At 42.6% G+C, this 16364-nt stretch overlaps 1 protein-coding gene and 1 pseudogene across 1 annotated transcript in view; one reads left to right on the forward strand and one right to left on the reverse strand.

Moving 5' to 3' along the window:
* Positions 1-11106, reverse strand: part of LOC109493001 — a 55095-nt pseudogene extending 43989 nt beyond the window's left edge.
* Positions 1-16364, forward strand: part of SRRM4 (serine/arginine repetitive matrix 4) — a 474160-nt gene that overhangs the window by 35681 nt on the left and 422115 nt on the right. The gene's annotated exons all lie outside the window — the stretch shown is intronic.

Consider the following 16364-nt stretch of genomic DNA (forward strand, 5'->3'; position numbering starts at 1 on the left):
GAGACAGTGCTTGGGATAAAGTCTTGGCTCTGACATTCACTCAACTGTTTGATCTTGGGCAGCTCAATCTCCATCAACCTTAGTGTTTTCCTTTAGAAAATGGAACTAATATTTACCCAGCAGGCTTGTTTTGAAAGTTAAAGAAAACACATTTAATATGTCTGGCACAGTGGTGAGCACATAGTAGATGCTTATTCAGTGATAGCTGTTGTTATTGACGTTTCCAGTCACTTTTTATTCTATTCTCCTGGTTGGGCTCTTCACTCCCTGATAGCAAAGGTAGGAGGAGCAGGAGAATTTGGTGCCAGAAGCACCCAGGATGGTATAGGAGCCAGTTACACAGGCCATCCCCAAGGTCGTGCAGAAACAGGAGGTGGGGGAGGCAGAAGAGATGGGGTGCCACCAGCAAGGCTGGAGGTGGATAAAAGCCTAGAGGGCAAGGAAAGAGGACTCCTGCTTCTGAAGCTCATCACCTTGGATGAGCCAAAAACATGTTGCCGTTGTTTTTTCCCCCACCAACAAGTAAAAATATGCAGTCCATATCAGGACAGAGAAGACAGGGAAATTCCTCAAAACAAAAGGAGTTTCAGCAGGGGCTTGAGATTACTCCTTAAAGTCCCCATTCCAAAGTAGACCAGCTAGAGACAACCGGCTCCAATTATCATAGCCATTAACCCAGGAAATGAATGAGGGAGAAGCCCCCACATTCAACAAGAGTAACCTGGGTCTATTAGGAGAAGGATCAGTGAGAGAGAGTCAGTGTCCCCCTTCGTCAGAGATGGCCTGTGTTTCCTCCAGCAACCTGGGTTTATTAGGAGGAGGCCTATTTATATAATCATCATCCAAGGGACACCGGGGTGGCTCTGTCAGTTGAGCATCCCACTCTTGATTTTGGCTCAGGTCGTGATCTCACAGTTTGTGAGTTCAAGCCCCACATCAGGCCCTGAATTGACAGCATGGAGCCTGCTTGGGATTCTCTTGCTCCCTCTCTCTTTCCCCTCCCCTGCTCATGCTTGCTCTCTCTCTCTCTCTCTCTCTTTCTCTCTCTCAAAATAAATAAGCTTAAAAAAAATCATCATCCAGTATGTCAGGAGAGGGTTTATTGGTCTGGTTAGTAGCAAATCACATTTTGTAAAAGACCCTTAGGTTGGGGTCCTAATTTAGGACCATGAAAGCCTGGACCTAGGGTACCTCTGTCCATTTGCCCTGTTTCCTGCAGAAGAGCTCTAACTGATAGATTGTATTGAAGCTTAGTGTCTCATTAATGGGCCATTTTTCCTTGTCTCCTAAGGAGTACCGAGGCCATGCAGTGTTACAGAAGATCAGTCTTTTGTTAAACCTTGCAATCCAAATTGTTTCCAGTGGGTTAAAAGGCATTCCAAGGGGGAGTCCTTGGGGACTGAGAGAAGGTGATCCCATGCTTCTAGGAAAGTAGAGAAGGTCCATTACCAAGAAAATCTCCTCCTGATTCCCAAGTAGTGTCCCACGAAGGATATGTCAGAGGTTCCTAGTGTCAAAGCGACTGGAAGTGTCCCTCAAATGAAATTGCTATGAACACTGCCTTGCCCTATAGGAGCAAGTGTCCCTCCTGCTTCCCCATTGTATTCTAGACTACAAATGGGTGCCAATGAATGGACCGAAATACATGCCATGCCATGAAGAACATGCCGTTTTTAACCTACAGAAAACACTAGAAAAGTTTCACAAGGGGAAATTACCCAATGTTGTAATTTAAGTAGTTAGTGGGATACGTTGACAAAGAGTAGTAAAAATAGAAATCCATCATGTTCCAGGTGACGTTACAAATACATGTAGTCTTTATATCTGACTTCCCTAGGAAACAATCCCTGGTTGGGTTTTAATTTAATCAGGTACTGGTTTCAGCTGACTGACTGGAGGTCTTGTGGCCAGAAGTGGCTAGACCAGAGATGTGGAAGAGATCACATTAGACCAATTAGGAAGAAACCTCACACAAGAGTCTTAAGATTGGCAGCCTTCCTAGTGACTTAGGTGGCTGTCTTGTACCCAAGACAGACAGCTTTGTGTAAGGAGAGAAATGAAGAGAGGGCATCAAGTTTCTGGGTCTATTACCATTCTGACGAGGGTACTAGCTTCCAGCCAAAAGGCAGTCTTTTATTCCTCCCCACTCAGTGGCCACAGGTTAGAGGATTGCAGCCTGAGCAATCGACGTGAAAGTGTTCCAATAAGACCACACTCTTTGAAAAGCCCCTGAAATGAAAGTAAAGGAAGAGAAGAGGAATTAGTCACCAAGTTTGCAGTGATACTTGGAGTCCAGTTGAGAAGACTCAGGCCCCATGGTGGGCTCCAAAACAATAGCGACCCCTCAATGTAGCTCTGTCTTCAAATAAACTAAACAAAAATACCCCAAAAATCGAGAGAGGAAGAATTTGCCCCTGTATTGTTTTCAGCTTGCCATAGTTGTTACTAAATAGTTATTTGGAATAATGATGAATTTAATCTCTCTCTCCTTTTCCAGGCTCCTTGAGGGCAGGCTGATGTCTCGTGGTTTTTTTTTTTTTGTTTTTGTTTTTGTTTTTGTTTTTGTCTCATGTGTGCCCAACTTAGCATAAAACATCACACAGAATGGTGGTTCAGTAAATACTTGAATGCATGAATTGAAAAGGATGTGAATCCTCCACGTGTAAATCTTTGCAGGGTTCCATAAACAGCGAACCCACAGCTAGGCAGAGAGGAAATACCACAAGGCCAGCCATCTCAAAGGTGTCTTTATCACTGGCCTGCCTGCAATGATACTACCAGAGTCACTCCTTGGGTCGTGAGTAGAGGCGATAAGCTGGTGGTCTCCATGGCACATCCAGCTCATCAGTGTATTTTGTTTGTTTTGCACTGTGTTTTAAAAGTTTAATTATGACCAACATTTAAAACGTGGGAGATTTCACATGAAAATCCACATTTTTCTGCTTCTTTTGGAAAATCAGAAGGTTGCACAACTCTGGGCCTGGCAAGAGTTGGCTGGAATTGGGTGGCAGTGCCTTCATGTAGGACATGTGCCCTCCAGTTCACCCCAGCAGGTCCGTTCTTGCCCTCACTCATGTTAGCAGCCTGGCCCTTGGTTTTCAATTTCTATTATTAGCCTTTAGTCCATTTGTTCATTCAACAGAAATGGACTCTCACTTTCATTCACGTTCATGAAAGTGGGGATCCAAAAAAATATTACCTGTGTTTCCTGATCTCAAGGAGTGTATGGGGGTGGATGAGTATTAAGAGATATACAGAGTCAAATCTTTAAAAATATGAATTACTTGATAACTTAGTATAATTGTAGTAGGTTAGTGTCCCGCCAGAGGTGTATCTACTCTAAGCCTCATAATGTAATCTTATTTAGAAATAGGGTCTTTGTGCGGTGCCTGGGTGGCTCAGTCGGTTAAGCATTTAACTTTGGCTCGGTCTTGATCTCATGGTTCATGAGTTTGAGCCCCACGTCGGACTCTGTGCTGACAACTCAGGGCCTGGATCCTGCTTCAGATTCTGTTGTGTCCCTCTCTCTGCCCCTTCTCCTCTTTCATTTTGTCTCTCTCTCTCTCTCTCTCTCAAAAATAAATAAACATTAAAAAAAAAAGAAATAGGGTCTTTGTAGATATAATTAGTAATCTTCATATCTTTTATTTCTGAGGGTCATGATATCTTTGTGAAGTAGGTAGGATCCTCATTTTACCAACAAGGAGACTGATGTTCTAAAGGGCTAGCCAACTTGTCCAAAGTCAATCCTTTGCCTTCAAGTTTGTTATTCTTGGTACCATATGTCACTGACTGGGTCTGCCTTGGTCACTGCTATATATTTAAACGTAGTGCCTGGCATAGAGGAGGTGCTCAGTTAATACTTCATGAACCGAATGAAACAAAGGATCTGAAAGCAAGATCTTGTGGGGCGTTTGGTGGCTCAGTGGGTTAAGCCTCCGACTTCAGCTCAGGTCATGATCTCACAGTCTGTGAGTTCGAGCCCCATGTCGGGCTCTGTGCTGACAGCGCAGAGCCTGGAGCCTGCTTCAGATTCTGTGTTTCCCTCTCTGTGCCCCTCCCCTGCTCATGCTCTGTCTCTCTCTGTCTCAAAAATAAATAAAAACATTAAAAAAAAATTTGAAAGCATGATCTTGCCGGAATGGGACAGAGATGGGGGAGATGCTCCCCAATGGAGGGAGTCTGGGCTGGCCTCCAGCACAATGCCTAGGGGCATAGTAGATGCTCAGTAAGTATTTGGTAAGCGCTGAATGAATGAATTGGATTTTGGAGAAGGGCCCTCCTGGGGCACCGTTGCAATGACCTATGAGCACTGGGTGTTTGATGTAGGGAGTCTTCAGAAGGAAACTGCCAGACATATACTCTACTTCCCAGTTCCACCAGACCATACCTCGCCTTTTCTACTCCACCACTCCCCAGATCAGAGAACCTGGCCAAGTCAAACTGTGCTAACTTCATCCCTGCCTGGCTTTCTGCCTACTCCTCGACACCTGTGCCATGTTAAAAATAGATACCGGTTTGTAAATGTTAAACAGCTGGCTCTGCGTGAGGCTGGCAGCTGGTGGCTAACAGGACTGAGGTCTGTAGCGTGAGAGTTGCCTCCTGGGAATTTGAATCCCCATGGAGGCACCACTATGGACTTCTGATTGTGAAGCATAGAGTCACGCAGTGCTCCATTAGCTGCAATTTCTCTGGAAACATGAAAGAGTGGTGGAGGGATGGGTGTCAACCTCATCTCATCATTTTTTTTTTTTGCTATAAAATGGGCCTTTCTCGGGCCACATACACCAGGAGGCCTTCTCACACTGCTGCTGGGGTGACACTTCATATTTTTGTTAAGCAGATACTCCCTTGATGCCAAAGTCCCTCGGCCTGATAAATAACATCTCCTTCAACCTGACCAGACTCTGTGTGCCTTTCATGTCTCCCTGGGTCCCCTGTGGAGCTGCCTGCCTGGCTTCTCATCACGGTGACAGCTGACACAGAGTGACTTAGTTTCAAATTTCAAGGTCACTCCCCCTTTGTTACCGCTGTCACTCACCCCTGCACGTACATACACCATTGAGACTGGTTCACCCTCAAAAACTCAGAAAACCCCTTCAGAGATTGCCTACACACCAGCTCCTAAAGATACCCAAACCTTCCAAGAGAACTGGCATTGGCTCTAAGAGTATGCCCTACAGAAGGTGTGAGAGGGGGGTGGGACTGGAGTCCCAGGCAGTGCAGGATGATTAAGAGCATGGAGTTACACATGTCTGGGTTTGCTCTTCCTAAATGCAACACCTTGGTCTTGGAGCCTCAAGTTTCTTACCTGCCAGATGAGGATAGTAGCACCAAGTCATAAAGTTACATTGGAAAGTAAATGAGATGAAGCATGTGTAGTGCTTTGCGTATAGTAACTGCTCAATAAATATAAGCTATATTATTATTAGTCATAAACATAATGATGGAGCCATTCCCCCAAACATTAGACCAGGGGGAGCATTGAAATTGATGATGGTACTGTGCATGTTACCCTTGGCTCACAGTCTTGGAGGAAGAGTTATGCCCAGCAACCAGGTCGGGAGACTATAGAAAGAGTCAGAGACTTGGGTTGTATGAGTCAGGGTTCAAATAAGGAGAACGGATACCTTCTGAGACTTTAATACCAAAGGAATTTAATGCAGGGAATAGCTTACACAGACAAGCAAAGAACAGAGAAGCCTAAGAAAGTGAAATGGTGAGGCAACTCAGAGATTGGCAACAGCAGGAAGCCCCTCCTATACTAGGCCTTTGGAATAGAGAAGATGGTGTGACCAGGAGCCGGGTCACCCTTTGGAAGCTGGGACCACAGAGAGCCTTCTGGCAGGAGCTGGACTCATAGAAGTGACACGGCTACTACTAGAGGTGCTGGCTGAGGCTGAGAAGAAGGGAGAGAAAGACTGACTTCTCTCTGTCACCCACCACTCTCTTACCTGTGTCTTCCACTGGCCAGCCCCAGACGACAGCTAGCAAAGTGTTCTGGGAAATGTAGCCCACAGAGGTCAGCCACCAGTGATAGGCAAACAGAAGGCGGGAAATGGGGCTGAGACAAATAAGTCCAGTTTTGAAGGGGCTGATGTATGGTTGCCACCTAAAGCACAGGATTCCCAGGTAAATTTGAATACAGATAAGCAGTGATTTTTTAAAAGAATAAGTATGCCGGAATGACATTGTTACTGTTCATTTTCACATACCAAACTTTTTCATTGCTTATATGAAGTTCAAATTTAACTGGATATCTTGTGTTTCATTTGCTACATTTGGTTACCCTAGATTGAAGGCAATTTTGGACCCACTGGAGGGTCCCAATTCTCAGACCAAACTAGGTAGGTGACAGGTTAGGAAGAGGAAGGAGAGAAGAACGGGGATATATCAAGCAGCTCCGAAGTTTGCCAAATGGATTAAAGCTGCCTCTGCTTGTCTTAAAGGGATTCATTCATTTATTCATTCAGTTGTCTATCCATCCTACATCCATCTTTCTGCTCATTTGTTCATTCCCTACTTATTGAACCTCTCTGTGCCTTGCATTATGTTGGGCATTGGGAATTAGTGAGGAGACAGATAGTTTCTTCTCTTGGGCAGCTTATATGCCAGATGAGAATACAGATTTTAAAGCATAAAACACATGAAAAAGTATCTGGTAACAATTTTAACCAAGTCTATAAATGGTTGTACAAGAAGCCTGGACAGTCAGGGAAGGCTTTCTTGAGGAAGTGTTCAAACTGAGACATGGGGGATTAGTAGGTATTACTTAAGTGAAGGTGGAATTGAGGGTAAGTGTACCTAAAAGACAGAACAACATAGATAAAGTTGGGAAGGATGTTTGGTGTGTTTGAGGGCTAAGAGAAGGTCCATGTGGGTCCAATGTGGTGAGCAAAGGGAAAAATTGGTACAGATGAGGCTGGAGAAGTTATCAGGGGCAGGGCTGCTGTGTATGGACAGACAGGGTTGTAAAGGGCACAGCTCCACAGTATAATGGATCATAGTCTAGAGACTCATGTGCCCTAAAGTCACTTAGGATGGCCATATATGGTATTCACCAGCCAGAAAATGCAGGAACTTATGAGTCACGGTAAGGACTTAAGACATTATTTGTTAGAACCATGAGGAGGCATAACTAGATTTACATTATAGAAGGATCCTTTCCTTGGCAGGTGGAAAATGGATGATAGTGAGCCTAGAAGAGATTGGGATAGACCTATAAGGATACCTTTGTAGTCCTCAAAGTAAGCAGTCATGGTAGTTTATATTGGAATATTTGTGATTAAGGGAGAGGGGTAGGCAGATAGATATTCAAATGAATGGAGGGATGCCTTTTAAAGATCCCAATCCCTGGATTGGATGTGGGAGGGGGGTCATGAGCAAGGAAGATACCACTTAAGTTTCTGGCTTGGGAAGTTGGGTGGATAGATGGTGTTGCATGTGATGGTGAACACTACTATGAAATCATTAGAGAAATAAAACATAAGCATCAAAGAATTTCTTTAGTGAAAATTTAAATCAATTCAGTCAAATCCACCTTATACTTAATTTTATATTTAAACTAGAATAAGATTCTCAATTTTTTTTTCCCAAATATTTTCTTGGTATTCTGAAATTGTTCCTTTCTGGTTGTGTGCTTTTTCCCTTCCTATCTTAGGAAGTAGAGTCCTACCACATGACCATTTTTTACTGTATGTGAAAGCAAGATAAATACATTAAAAAACTATTGCATTTCACTGTTTCTAAAATACACATTAAATAACATTATGTCATCTCAAAATTGGGATGCATCCGGGAGTCAATGGCCTCTTACAATACTGTCAGCTGGACAGCCATTTTTTTATGTGGTTGTCATTGTGTTGAGTATTTGCACACTTGGTTCTTATTCCTGGTGGCCTTGGCTCCAGAATGCTTCAGTCACCCAACCATTAAAGACCACTGAAGTAAGGACTATGAATTCTGGTTGTTGTCTACTGCTACTTCTGGTAAGAAAGTTCCAACATCCAACTTTGCAGGGTGAGATCATCAGCTTGGGAGGAGAACTCTGGGGGCAATAGTGGAACACTCTGAAGAAAAACTGTGTCACCACTGCAATGATATGCTGAATGTCATTGTGTGAAGAAAGAATTGGAGAGCTTTGATTGTGAGTCAAGAGTGATTCAGAAGAATTGGATTCTGAACACATGGGAGTTTTAGGAACACCCTACCAATATCTTTTGCTTATATTTTCCCTTTTTTATGAGTGAAGAAGAATAATATGTGATAAAAGTCCAAACAAATAAATCTAAAATAGCTCTTTAAGTAGGTATAAAATAAAAATTATAAGTGATAAGAAAGCTTTGTGCCCTAGTTTAATTGGTAGTGTTTTTTCTTTCTTAGGGCTACATAAAATAGTGGTGAGTCAAGGATGAGTCTTACAAATATAATGTTGAATGATTGAAGTCATAAACAAAAGAATATATAATGTATGATACCACTTACATAAAGCTTAAAAAACCAGGCAAAACCAAGATATAGTGTTATAAGTCAAGGCAGTTGTTACCTTTGAGAGGATAGAGGGAACGAACATAAGCAGGGCAGGCGGGGGACTTCTGAAAGGCTGGCGTCGCTCTATTTCTTGACCCAGCAGGCGGTCACACAGGTGTTTGCTTTGTGATTATTCATTGAGCTATGCATTTATGTCTATACACTTTTCTCTCTGTATGCTATGCTTCAATAAAAATTTTTAAAATGGTGTCTTGTAATTGCTAGCATCTTGAATATGATGAAATGCAGAAGTTGTGTGTGTGTGTGTCTGTGTGTGTGTGCGTGCACATGTGTGTAGTATTTTCTTTTCTCTTTTTCCTAGTATCCTTTTTTAATTAGTCAGAGGCATATATCTTGCCTTGACAAGAATTAGGATGGATATAGCAGGAACATAATGACACATTTTTATTTTGGTTTACAAAATAGGCTTATGATAATCCAAAGGGAAGAGAGAGCAGTTTATGCCATAACTGCACACATGACATAGAATAGAGAATAAACTGCAAAATAAAATGCATACTGTCAACCAGAGATGGGAGTCACCATACTGGAGGGAAGTGGACATGGTGGTGGGCGTGGAAGGGGCACTGAGGAGAGAATCACACCTGGCAGAAACCATGTGGAACAGAGTTGAATTCACTTGAAGTTATAGCTAAGCACTCTCTGAGACCAGTGCCAGGATTGGTATATAAAAGCCTGGAAGGAGTTATGGTGTTTATTTCTAGGTACTAGTATCACATGTATTTAAAAAAATTATGCTTCCCATATTTTTGAAATCTTCCACAATTCACATATATTATGCTTCTACTAAGAAAAAAGTTATTTTTAATTAAACAAGAATCTCCCCCCATCTCCACCATGTGTATGGTACTAGCACTAGTGGTGCCTGTGGATGCTCTTAAGTCCTGAGAATGTATTTATAGCATCTTAAATCCTCTACCCTGCATGCAGTATTCTGAACACTGAAGGCAGGGCAGGCACCTGAAGCTTCCAGTTGAGAGAGCTATATGTGTAGACCCATCATTCTAAATGGTTCAAGCTTTCAGTTGCCCAGACTCCTGCTTAGTGCCTTTTGTCTTCTGTAGTATAAGTATAGTACTTTGGACAGATGCAATCTGTTGGAGGCAAACATGAATTTGGTTTAAAATGCTCCTTTTTCGCCAGTGGCAGCAGCTTTTCTTTCAACTGCTACCCAACGGAGCATATCACCATATGGCACCCACCTCTATCCCTCTGTGAGTGCCTTGAGGACACCTAGATGTATAGAAAAATAAAACACAGTTCATGCCCTCAGGGAGTTCACAGTCTCCTAAGGGAAGCAGATTATATACATCTAGTCAAAATACAGTGTGATGATTATTATGACAGAGGAGTGGAGGGAACATATTTTTCTCCCTCCACTCCCATCTTCCTGTGACATATACCAAGGAGATAGATATCTTTGAGCATAATAATGAGTAGGGAATGAGATTGTGGAGGACATTAATCTTGGCAGCGTGATAGATCAGATTACTTTTTGATAATCCACTGTGAGGGAGGCCAGGCTGAGCACACCTCTTCTTCTCCTCAAAGATCTGGGCCCCTTCCTCGTGCCCCAGTCCCCAGCCCAACAGTGGAACAAAAGGAGGATCCAGATGGCTGAAAAACTGCACTGGAAACTAAGCACAAGAAGATTGAGCAGTGGCTTGAATAAGCTAAGTGTTCCTGGAGGGAAGGGAAGTAGAGGATGAGGGTCCAAGTGGAGGAGGTTTCCAAATTGGTAATTCCTCATGGGATATCATTCTTGAGGGGGGGAAAGTCCCTGGATCTACTGGAGTAGCTTTTAAGCATTGGCAGAGTGGTATAATAGAATAAGGATACAACTTCAAAATCTTTATTCTCTTTGGAGTCTATAGGGATTGTAATATACCACCCAAAGCCCAGTAAGGGACTGCTCATAATCTTCTGAATTTGGTATAGGGGATTGATGGGCTGCACATATTTGTTTATGGACTTTATAAACACCCTTCTGGATAAAGAATATAGTTATAGAGGTATAGTAAATATTTTTCTCGCTTTCTCTATATTTCAACCTCTGTATCAAGCATTTGTCATGTTCAGGGTGCTGTCCTAGGTGCTGACAGTGAAGCTTGGAACAAAATAGAAATCCCTGCCCTCTTGGAGTTTATACTCTGTGGACGAGACATAATCTTATGGCAGCATGAGGGAGAAAGTGATTATTAGTGCCTGAGAGAGGAGGGATCAGCAAGGATTTCCACTGAGTAAACATTTGAGCTAGATCTTGGAGGATGAGGAAGGCATTGCCATGGGAAAAGGTGGCAGAAGACAGGCTTAAGGCAAAGGCTTAGGAGCATGTTGTCAGGTGTGTCTAGAGACTGTGGGTAGTTGAGTATGGGCAGACCTGAAGAGACTGATAATTGATCACACATGGGCTGAATTGGGTCAGCAGTCATGTTTGGTTGGGTGAGCACAGACTTTTTAAAGTCTGAATTTAAATGTCTTTAGAGGGGCTTAGCTCCCTATTCACTCAGTCCCTACCACTTCCTTGTTTTCCTCATACTTGGCCCTCTGACCCATGTCTCTCACATACATTGTTAAATACACACAGTGTCCTCTGAAGACGTTTGAGTTTGTAAGTTATTTGGCTAGAATTATTTTTAAATTGAAAATAAAAAATTAAGAATAACCTAAACATAGCAAAAAGCACAAATCATAAGCACATGTAGTGCAATGAATGTTTGCAATCTGAACATGTCCATGTAACCATACCCAGATCAAGAGCTGGATCTTTGCTAGTGTTCCACAATATCCACCATCACGCCTTCTGGTCACTACCAAGGGTATCTACTCCCTGTCTTCTAACAGAATAGATTATTTTGCTTATTTTTGAACTTTATATAAATTGAATCAGACACCGGTATCCTTGTGTCTGGCTTATTTCATTCAACATTATAATTGTCATATTCACCCACATTGTTGCTTGTAGTTTGTTGATTCTCGTTACCATATTCCATTGTTTGATCATACCCCAACATATTTACCTATCCTATCCATTCTAGCATTGGTGGGCCTCTCAGTAGTTTCCAGTTTGGGCCCATTGTGAATAGTGATGCTATGAACATTTCCATGAATGTCTTTGGGTTAATATATGTATGTATTTCTACAGAGCACATACCTAGAAATGGGATTTTTAGGTTGTCGTATATGTATATATTCAACGCTAGTAGATTCTGCCAAATAGTTTTTCAGAGTACTTGTACAAATTTAAATTTTCATCATCAGTGGAGGAGAGCTTCAGCTCCTCCACATTTTTGCCTTGGCTAGAGGCTCGATTGTATCGTAGAGAAGGGAGAGACACAAAACTGGAGAATTGGCAGCAATAAGATGTTGCAAGATTTTAAGAGAAAGTGTTAGAGCATTTCATTATTTATTCATTCACTCTTTCAACAAATATTTGATGAAGATTTGCTACATTTCTGGCACTATGCTAGACTCGGGATGCATCTATAAAGAGATGGACAGAATTCCTGTCCCCATGAAGTTTATAGTCTATTGGAAAAGGAAGCATCCCTTGTCAGGAGAATTGTAGCACCAATTGTAGTACCCTTATTTTCTAATTTTCATTCCATATCCAGCCTGCAAATGGATTTCCTTTAGGCCCTGTCCAATTTCTCTCAGGCCATGTCTGCTGGGACCCAGCTAACTTGACTGGCTTCCCCGGGGATTATCGATTGCTTGGACATCTAGATGCATTTACATTCCAAAACTACAATGTCACTTCTGGAGGTCAATTAGTGTGTGGACTGGATCTTTGCAACTTGGAAATGATTCCAGGTTTCTGATTCATCATCTCCTTTTTTCTTGCTGAGGGCAGTTATAAAGATGAGGTCTGCCCCTCAACCACTGCAGAGTCCTCATTAAATCCGTGCTTCTTGTTGATTAACCAAGCCATTATCCTTTGTAGGAACTTCTATTCCTTCACACACCTCACTTCCATAATTGGAAGTTGTAAAAGCCTTTCCTTACTTGAATTATTGTGTCCTTCCTCTTACATGCCAAATGTCAGTTTTCTCATAATCGCAACGCATGAAAAGTAATGATCCCTTTGGCAGAAGGGTAGATCAGACAGCGAAGGCTTCCTTCTAACCCACAGTGAAGAAGTTGTCCAAATTGCTTCAAAGTGGTTGTTGGAGCTGGAACTGGACCAAATTGGGAGGGATTTGGGGCATCATGCATTGTAGGTGTGGGGCAAATTTTGCTCCACACTTATCCACCACAATTTATTGAGTAGCTACCTTGTGCCAGGCATTTGTGCTGGGCACTGACAGCATACTGGTGAGCAAGTTATGGTCTCTACCCTTGCGAAACTCAGTCTAGTGAGGGAGACAGATATGTCAACCAAAAAAATATAATGCAGTATATAAACACTACCGATGGGGAAATTCAGCATGCTAGGGGATTGTAAGGAGGGGCCATCCACCCAATCTGTGGTGGAAGAAAGGCTTCCTGGAAGAAGCACCACTAAACAGAGACCTGATGGAGCTACAGGAATGTGGGAAAGTGAAGAGGGGTATTACAAGCAAAGGGAACAGCACATACAAAGTCCTGAAAGGAAGAGAACGTGGTGAATTTGAGGGACACAAATCAGTGCGGTCTAACTGGGTGGGTTGTGGAAGGTAAAGCGAGGTAAGGTCATGCTTTGAAAGTGGGCCTTTAAAGCCAGAGTGAGAAATTTGGACTTTTTCTGATAACAGAGGGGGAGGCAGGATGGGCTTTTAAGCAGAGAGTGTGACATGTTTAATTTTGTGCTTTAGGGAGACCATTCTAATTGCACTTTGGCAGAAGGATGGTTCTGTGATAATTGGGCAGTTGAGAAGAGGGGTTAGAGCTATCTTGTGTGGCAGAAAAACTCTTTTAGGATTGTCCTTGGTTAATAATTTGGTGCTTTAATATATATGCTTGGAGCCCCGCCCATCTGCTCATGACACTATTTTATGCATACTCAGCCCAAGGCTTCCAAAGGGCTGACAGTGATTCTGCCTGATGACTTTCTCTGGTAACTGGAGCCCCGTGAGCCTGTGTCCAGGATGTTAATGCTCCATGGGATTAGCTCTCAACCAGTGACTGATGTGAGTTGGTAAATGAATACCCTGGTTCCCTTGCTATCCCAGGTGACATAACTGATTCCCCCAGTGGTAACCTCTTCAGTAACGTACTGTTTATTGACTTATTTCCTTTCATTGTCTCACTTACTCCACCCCCTACTTTATTGGACACTTGTGATATAACATGCAGATGTCCGTCCATTGAAGGACTTCCTGCCTAGAGTGCTGTTAGCCAATGACCTTCAACTGTCAGTCCCTTTAGGGATCATCTAGCTGCAGACAGCTGCTGTGACCAAGGAAACACCTTATTCTGGAGAAGCCCGCACCTCATGACTGATTCATATGTGTTTATAAAAGCTCAGCCATCCCAGCCGAGTTTTGGACTACTTGTAAGTGTTGTTCCAGCTTCAGAGCTCTCTGTAGGGTTGGTGCTGGTATTACTGGGCCTGCATTGTGGCTAACCTCCTCCGCTTCCCGTCCTCTATTCCTTCTTCCTTTTATAGGTGTTGATTCCAAGGGCATTCTGTAACTAACATCCTGCATGCTAACCCCATCTCAGAGTCCACTTTCTGAGGAACTCAACCACTGACATCTCCTTTCCTGGGGTCACCTCTCAAACTCCTTGAATCATTGTCTTTCTGGCTTTTTCTGGGAGAACCAAACCCAAGACATTATTAAATCTTGCTAAGAAGCTGGGTAAACAAAGTTGGCTCAGTCTGAGTTCTAGGGCAGAAAGAAAAACACGTGAGAACCCAATGGTTTTGGAAGAAAATGATTAAGGACAGGGGATGTTTCTTTAGATATCAACACAAACCCTGTATCAACTATTTTCCCCTAGACTTGACTGTTGGAATATGTAACCATTTGTACAAAATAAATCTCTCTGCATGTTCTCTCAAGTACACTAAAGTACCTAGAGTTGCTCATGTGGGAAGCAATAATGTATATTTTGTAGTGTCTACCCTTATGACTTTCATTTAGGGGCTCATTTTTGAAACCACTGTGTGTTTTCTCTGTCCACAGTTTTGTAATATAGCACATCCGGACAGTCACTAACTTCTCGTACTGCAGTGTTGCCTACAGAAGGGCAAGTGACCATTGATGTCCCCCTACATATCCCCCCTCAGTCCATCTGGACTCACTTGCAGCTATGGACAGTTCCCACATGCATCTCCCTTTTCTGCCCTTCAGCTTCCTCTGGTACCTGGGAGAATGGTGTTAGATCTTAATGCCCTAGGTGAAACCCTCAACCACCGGAGCGTGGAAATCATCGAATGAATGACCCAGCCTCCTCATCATCCAGAGAGACCTTTTAGAGGAATGTTTCATATGATTTCTCATAAGACTTCTAATAGGAGTGAGTCCTTATTTCCCCTGGTGGTATTCAGCTCATCAGAATGCTTTGTTGGCTCTTACCCTTCTCTGACTCACATTTCCCATGTCCTCACTTGTTCTTCCTGGGGTCACTTCCCAAATAAACTACCTGCATTCAAGTCTAGCCCCTGATTTTAGGGAAACCCAAAGTCAAACAACTGCCTATCTGCAAGGTAAAATTCATCAACTTCACATAACCTCTATTTTTTTAGTTGATTGACCCAAATATACTTTCCAAATTTAGTGAAAGCCTGCTATGCCTTCTTTTTTTAGATAAACAGGAAAAAAATCCTTAATTTTACTTAAGTGGATTTAAAAAAGGGGAATACATGGAGCTAAGTCCTTCTCTGAGTCAGAAGTCCAGACTTTGGACTGGACACTGGGGCCCATGGAAACCTCCTTCTGCCCACAGACCGGTTTTCCAATCCAGGAGAAAAGAATCGAGTTTTGGATTTTGTACCTTGTCTTGCGTATATTGACAAGGAAGCCTCTGGCCATGACTGGGTTTGGAAGGAAGTCTGTGCAGAAAATCATCAGCTTTTCTTTTCCTCTGCACTTTGCGGGGCTACTTTTTCATTCCACGTCACAAATTTGGGAAGGCCCATCTGCCTGTGTGATTAATGAGCCCTCTCTGCAAAAGCAACAGAGATAAATGTCCTCTAGGAACCCAGCAAAGAGAAATGAAGAAATAGGATGGCTAATTTTCAGCCATTATTTTGGAGTCTGAACTCCTTCCCCACATCAATTTAGCTATTATTTCAAAAACTAATTAATCTTCACTCAGGCAGCTCCAAGGGACCCGTGTTTAGATAATTAACAACCCGTGGATTATGAAAAGTCTCACTTGCAAATTTGGCTACAGCATTTGGGTAGAAGAACACTTTTTGTATTATTCCATTTAAACCCTCTTCCATCCATCCTTCATTTCCTGACAATTAAGAGCAAATAATTAACCGTGATGGATTTTGCTTGCCTACTTGCTGCTCAAATAATGTTCTCCCTTCCTCTTTGTTCTGAAACCACCTCCATCTGAGCATTTTTGACCAGCTTTGTAGATAATTGCGTTGAACCAGGTAACAGTAGGCTTCATTCGCAATTAACACGCATCAAGAACATTTGGATTTTGCCTTGGATGGGGAGTGGGAGGAAATTCCCAGGGCTCCATCACAGAAGCAGCTTGTAATTTCTCCTTGGCCCTCCAAAGACTATTGCATTCAGGTATAACTCTATTTGTAAAATGTTTTCTCTGTCAAACGTGAGGAGGAATTGAGGCTAGACATTAGGGATGATTTTGTGACTGAAAAGGCTGAAACACCCTAGAACAAATGACCAAAAGACATGTTAGCTTCTATGGAA

The sequence above is a fragment of the Felis catus genome, chromosome D3 (assembly GCF_018350175.1).
Source record: "Felis catus isolate Fca126 chromosome D3, F.catus_Fca126_mat1.0, whole genome shotgun sequence".
Classification (NCBI taxonomy): domain Eukaryota; kingdom Metazoa; phylum Chordata; class Mammalia; order Carnivora; family Felidae; genus Felis; species Felis catus.